This window comes from Vigna unguiculata, chromosome 8 (assembly GCF_037176805.1).
Source record: "Vigna unguiculata cultivar grain cowpea cultivar isolate G323 ecotype 2 chromosome 8, ASM3717680v1, whole genome shotgun sequence".
Lineage (NCBI taxonomy): Eukaryota > Viridiplantae > Streptophyta > Magnoliopsida > Fabales > Fabaceae > Vigna > Vigna unguiculata.
In genome coordinates, this window is record NC_140799.1 from 31,201,294 (window position 1) to 31,206,935 (window position 5,642).

At 30.3% G+C, this 5,642-nt stretch overlaps 1 long non-coding RNA gene and 1 other non-coding gene across 2 annotated transcripts; both read left to right on the forward strand.

Annotated features, from left to right (window-relative positions):
• Positions 1-2,091: 2,091 nt before the first annotated feature.
• On the forward strand, positions 2,092-2,163 carry TRNAK-UUU (transfer RNA lysine (anticodon UUU)). Its single transcript has one exon. It is a non-coding gene; the product is annotated as a tRNA-Lys (tRNA).
• Positions 2,164-2,845: 682 nt separating this feature from the next.
• Positions 2,846-5,398, forward strand: LOC114195443 (uncharacterized). Its single transcript, XR_003606497.2, has 3 exons — positions 2,846-3,642; positions 4,059-4,372; positions 5,042-5,398. It is a non-coding gene; the product is annotated as an uncharacterized LOC114195443 (long non-coding RNA).
• Positions 5,399-5,642: the final 244 nt, after the last annotated feature.

Below are 5,642 nucleotides of genomic sequence, written 5' to 3' on the forward strand. Positions count from 1 at the left end.
ACACAAGTCAAGGAATTAATCAAAATGCAACCACATCCACATGTCTCACACTTAGATTTGCATGTAAATTCCTTAAGATCATGCAAGGCTACCATGGAAAGAAATCAAAGCTCCAAATGCAAAAGACAAAAAGAAAGGCATCCAAAACAAGGCTAGCCAACAAAATGTGGAGCAAAAGAAAAATTGTTCTAATATCAAAGCAATAGTTCCACCATAAAATAAAGAACTGAAAAAAAAAACTAAAACAACTAACAAAAACTAAAACAATGAAAAACATAAAACACCAATCTTCATGGCCTAGAAGGTCAGGCTTTCCAGGTTGCATTAGGGTCCTCCTAACCTCCGTGATGTCTTTCTCAAGTTTCTGCTCCACCTGCTCCATTATCATCATCAATGGCCATCATAGAAGAGAATCTTGACGAAAAAGATTTATTTCATTTTGGATAATTTGGCTATGTTAGAATCGTGCAACGGAATGATTCGCGTGTAGACAAAAACCAAGAGGAAGGTGAATTGAGTTCTTAATAAAAAAATGTGCTTTAAAATTTTTTCCCTTTTAATATCAAAGTTCAATTAACAATCTTTTCTTTATTTTAATAACCACAATAAAATAAAGAGAGTAAGGAAGAGAAAATTGCACAAGGTATTTATACTGGTTCAAATAAAAATATCTTACATCCAGTTGTTAATCTTTAAAAAATGAAATTAACTCAATCACTAAAATAAATCACAAATACAATCACAGATATGAAAGTTTAGGGTTTAGAAAACACCTCTCTTGAAGCCACAAGAGATGAAGACACCTCCCTTGAAATCCACAAGGGACGAACACCTCCTTTGAATCACACAAGAGATGAGGACACCTCTCTTGAATCACAAAAGAGATGAATAAACACCTTCCTTAAATCACACAAGGAATGAACACCTACTTTGAATCCCACAAAGAATGAATGGCTTCTCCTAGCAACAACAACAACACTCAATCACTCAAAATCTCACTTGATGAAAATTATCGCTCTACCCACACTAGGTTTCCAAAGCATTCCACAGAGAATTCTCAAGTACTCAAAGTTCTTTAACTTCTGTATTTTTGCAAATGAAAACTTACCACTTTATTTATAGAAGCCTATTTCAAAATTGGGTTAAAAATATGAAAAGTTAAGTCATAAATTCTAGAGATAATCCATTATCACTTATGATAATCGATTATTCCATAGTAGTTTCTGAAAAATATTGTTTCACGCTTATAATATATTATACTATGAGATAATTGATTATTCCAGAGTCAATTATCAAAATTAATAAAATACTTATGATAATTGATTATCACTTTCTCTCAATTGTCTGCCACTTGGGTTCTGCCTTTTGACTCTTGAGCTACTAATAACTATTTTAAATAACATACACATATTACAAGACTTAAACAACTAAACTCTTAAGTCTTCAATGTGTCTCTTGAATCTAAGCTCTATGCATTCTTGAAGTCTTTAACATTTCTCAATGAATCATCATTAAGTCTTCCACATTTCTCCTTAAGTCATCATCATCATCAAAACTCCTTATTGAAGCAAGATGTCTATCTTATTCTTTTGTCAACAGGTTAGTCATGGTGAGTTGGGCCGAGGAATGGTGAATGAGGTAGAGGAAGGAAGAGTAAATCTAAAATATGACTATAATGCACAAATACTACAAAATGCTTTGAAAGAATAAGTATTTAAAACTGCAATTCAAAATTTAGAAAAAATATTTAGTATTTAATTATTTGTATTAAATGTTGAAAAGAAGTAATATTCATTCAATACAAGTGTGTACATTAATACAATATTAAATCTAAATAAATTTATTAAAAAAATCAATTAAAAATACATAAATTTTGAACTAATCACCATATATTTTAAAGATTTTAACATTTTAAACATTTATTCCAACTTTCTAAAACAATTATTATGGAAGTAAACTTTAATTTTAAAATTACAAATTTTTATATTGCAATCATATGTGAGTGATGGGTAGTTGTAACTAAGGTGAGCGAATATGATGTTTTAATTTTAACTGAAAATGTAGTGATTTCAATTTTATTGAATGAAAAATGCCGTCTTAGCTCAGTGGTAGAGCGCGTGGCTTTTAACCACGTGGTCGTGGGTTCGATCCCCACAGACGGCGTTGGCTATTTAATGTCTAACTTTTTTTGTTATTTCTCAACCATTGACTATATTGATATTTCAAAAGTTTTCTTAGATCTCTAAAGTATTTTTCATTTTATCATATCCATAATATTTTTTTCTCCTTTGTGTGATTTCATTCGATGGTCTCTCAAATTGTTTCTAAGACACACATTTGATAATTTTTTAATATTTTTATTTGTTGTTTATTTTTATAATGTAAAATACTATTTTGATATATTTTATATAATTAATTTTTATTTTTTAACTCATTATCATATTGTAATTTTGTTACTATAATTTTATAAATAAATTTTATTTACTATAATATTAAATTTTAATGTAATTGCCATGAATTTCTTTTTATCACCATCCAATATATATTGAAGTTCAAAAGATACAATATCTATGTTAAAATTTTATTTATTATTATTAGTTGAATATTTGTTTTTTGCGTTATTTTAATCAAGTGATATATCTATATATAATACAATTGAAGGGAGCACAAAAGGAAACTTACAAAAAATATAATTTAAAAATCTAAAAATAAAATTTACTACAACAGGAAAATATATGATGTGGCAGCAAATAAAGAGGTAAACATGGATATCTCACCTTTAAAACACCTGGCACCAAAAACACTGCATTGTAATTTAAAAAATAAAAACCCTAAATCGTGCGAAACTGAGCTCACTTTTTACGACGTCCATTTCATCTCCTCTTTGTTCCAGTTTTGCTGCTCAGAAGAGATTATGTTTTAGTTTTCAATCTTTCCATATTTGTATCTCAAATTTGTGGAATCAACTCTCTCCTCTTCATTTTTCCATCCATTTTCTGCTTTCACTTCTAATGCATTTCTCTTTTTTTCACTAATTTGGGTCTTACAAGTTTCTTCATTTGTTTTTTTCTTTTCAACTTTCCATTTGAATTATTTTCTATATCAGTGATTGATTTCTTTATTTTACAGTTTTCAATTTCATATATGGTCCAAATTTGTGATCCTTTGTCGTGTTTTACAGCTCTGTATTTGAGAAGTTTTTCAACTTAGTTATTGAGCATTGTGCTTTTGTCTCCCACACATCAATGACCTTTTCCAAATATTTTGAATTCAAAATTTGAATTTGAAATTTGAAATGAATGTTTCACGCGCGCGATTACTGTTTCCTATTTATACATCTTTTCACTAATCTAAAATTTTTGTATTCACTTAAATCGGTATGTTGTATTTGCAGGAACCGATGGCAAATTTATTCTCGCATTTTATTTAATTTCATGGGAAACCTAATTACCTTTGATTTGTTCAGGCTTGTGGGATTTCTCTTATGCAATGATGGAATCAAAGGTGGTCAATACTCATGGCATGCCTGCTTCTCCTTTGGCGATGACTCTACTCGTGGTATTCACAAGGTCGTTCACACATTAGCTGTCTCGGTCTCCTAGCTTAATCAATGGAGAATCCAAATCGCCAGAGAAAACAAAGGTAATTTCGTTACCATATGCTCACCATTTCGTTACCGTACACATAATGGTAGATGTTGATAATCTACCATGTTCAACCTAATGATGTTTTCCATGTTATAGATTGTTTACACAATATTGATCGGGTGATTAAAATGTTAATTTTCGATTGATGACCCTTGAATTTGTTATTTTGGCCATATTGCAGAAACTAATTAATGCATCACTACAACAACAAAACAAACTGCAAAATTTCTCTCTTTATGTTCCCTCCCACATTTAATGGTTCATGTTCTATTTGGACTACTTCATGTATTAATTCATGTATTTTTTGTACAAGTTTTTGACTGATTGAATTTAGATTAATGGTGTAGAGACATTGAAGGGAATACTCAAAATATCTTGAAACTATGTATGAATAGTGTGTTTGTCTTTCAGGGTCTCTTTTGACTGAGTCACCAAACTCTACATTGGAGGGAAAATGGGTTGCATGGCTTGGGGGTATCAACCATGGTTTTGTTGCTTTCTGTGCATACGAAAATGAAAGCTCGTTACTGCATAATTAGTTGAAAGAATTGATGCTTGGTCTTGAACTACCAAGTTTTCCATTTCTTTTAGTGATAAGCCTCCTAATGGATTTGAGTCCATGGAAGAGCTTTACCAGAAGGGTTGATAGAAAGGGCCGAAAGAGGGATTGCATATGAAGGATGGGTGACACAATAATTGATCTTGGAACATCCTACTTTTGTTTGGTATGCTTTCTGGAAGGGATATTTTTGTTCTACTTCTATTATGTTTCGCTATGCCTGCTTATTCTTTTTGGGTAGGATAAATGTAATGCACATGTGGATTTTAATTATAGGTTAATGTTGTATTTGAATGCAAGGTTATCATTGTTGAACTCCAATAGGGAGAAAAGGATCTGTGTTGTTGAACTTCAATTGGGGAAATAGGAACCTATTCATAAACCTCAAAGTGATGGCATGTGTCATCGATCAACTTTATAAGCTGGCATTATTTTTTTCCTTTTGAACAAAAGAAGAAAATCCATGACATTAACTCGTTACTCTTCATATATGAAATGTTTGAATTGAAAGTTTGACAGTCCTCAAAATGTTTGCTCTATTAGATGATCTGTATTTGTTATCTTTTTATTAAGTAATCGATAATTTAGCATATAAATCTAATATACTTTTTGGCTTGCTCTTTATTCATATTTTTTATTGTTGCAGAAAATGAAAATGCAATTTTTTATTTTGAAGTTCTCTTAAGGTGCAATTTTTTAATTATGGAATTTTTATTTTGCAACTTTATGATCGAGACTTTTGGTTCTTTATTTTCTTCAAATTTATACCTAACTCTACCTGTTTTAGTGGCAGTGTCTACTCACACACTAATCAAGTAGACAAATGGTTTTGCAGGCTCTGGAACAGTATACATTTATCTACCTATGATATCACAAGTGCAAAGCCACTCCCTGATCTCTATTAGTGGACAATGATATTGTGGCTACTGTCATTTTGAGTACTGCAATCGAAGCTTGCTATGTTGAGTAGATAAGTGTTATTTATAAGTTACAGTGCCCATGCTATAGATGAACAATATCATCTTAGTATGAGAAAAACATTTATTGATTCAAATCATTGATACAAAGTGGAGAGCATACTTAAAGTAGTCTTTCTTTAATTGAGTTTGACCAAAAAATAAATGTTGCTAGGATATGTGTCTACTTTAACTTCATTCTATTATAGCAATAAGATTGATTTGATTATTTACCAACGTCTAATTGACTCTTTCTATAATTTGTACTGTACAGTATTGGGATAAAGCAACTAATAATTTTATAAGACGAAAATTTGTTGATATTTTGTAAAATTTTGGTGAGGATGAATATTTTTACGTTTCAGAACAATTTTTTGAATAATAGAAATTATTTTAGATTTTAGTTTAGTACTCAAAGTAGTTTATATAAAGTAGTTTAATGGAATATATTCATTTCAAAATTCACTTCACGTAAAAGTA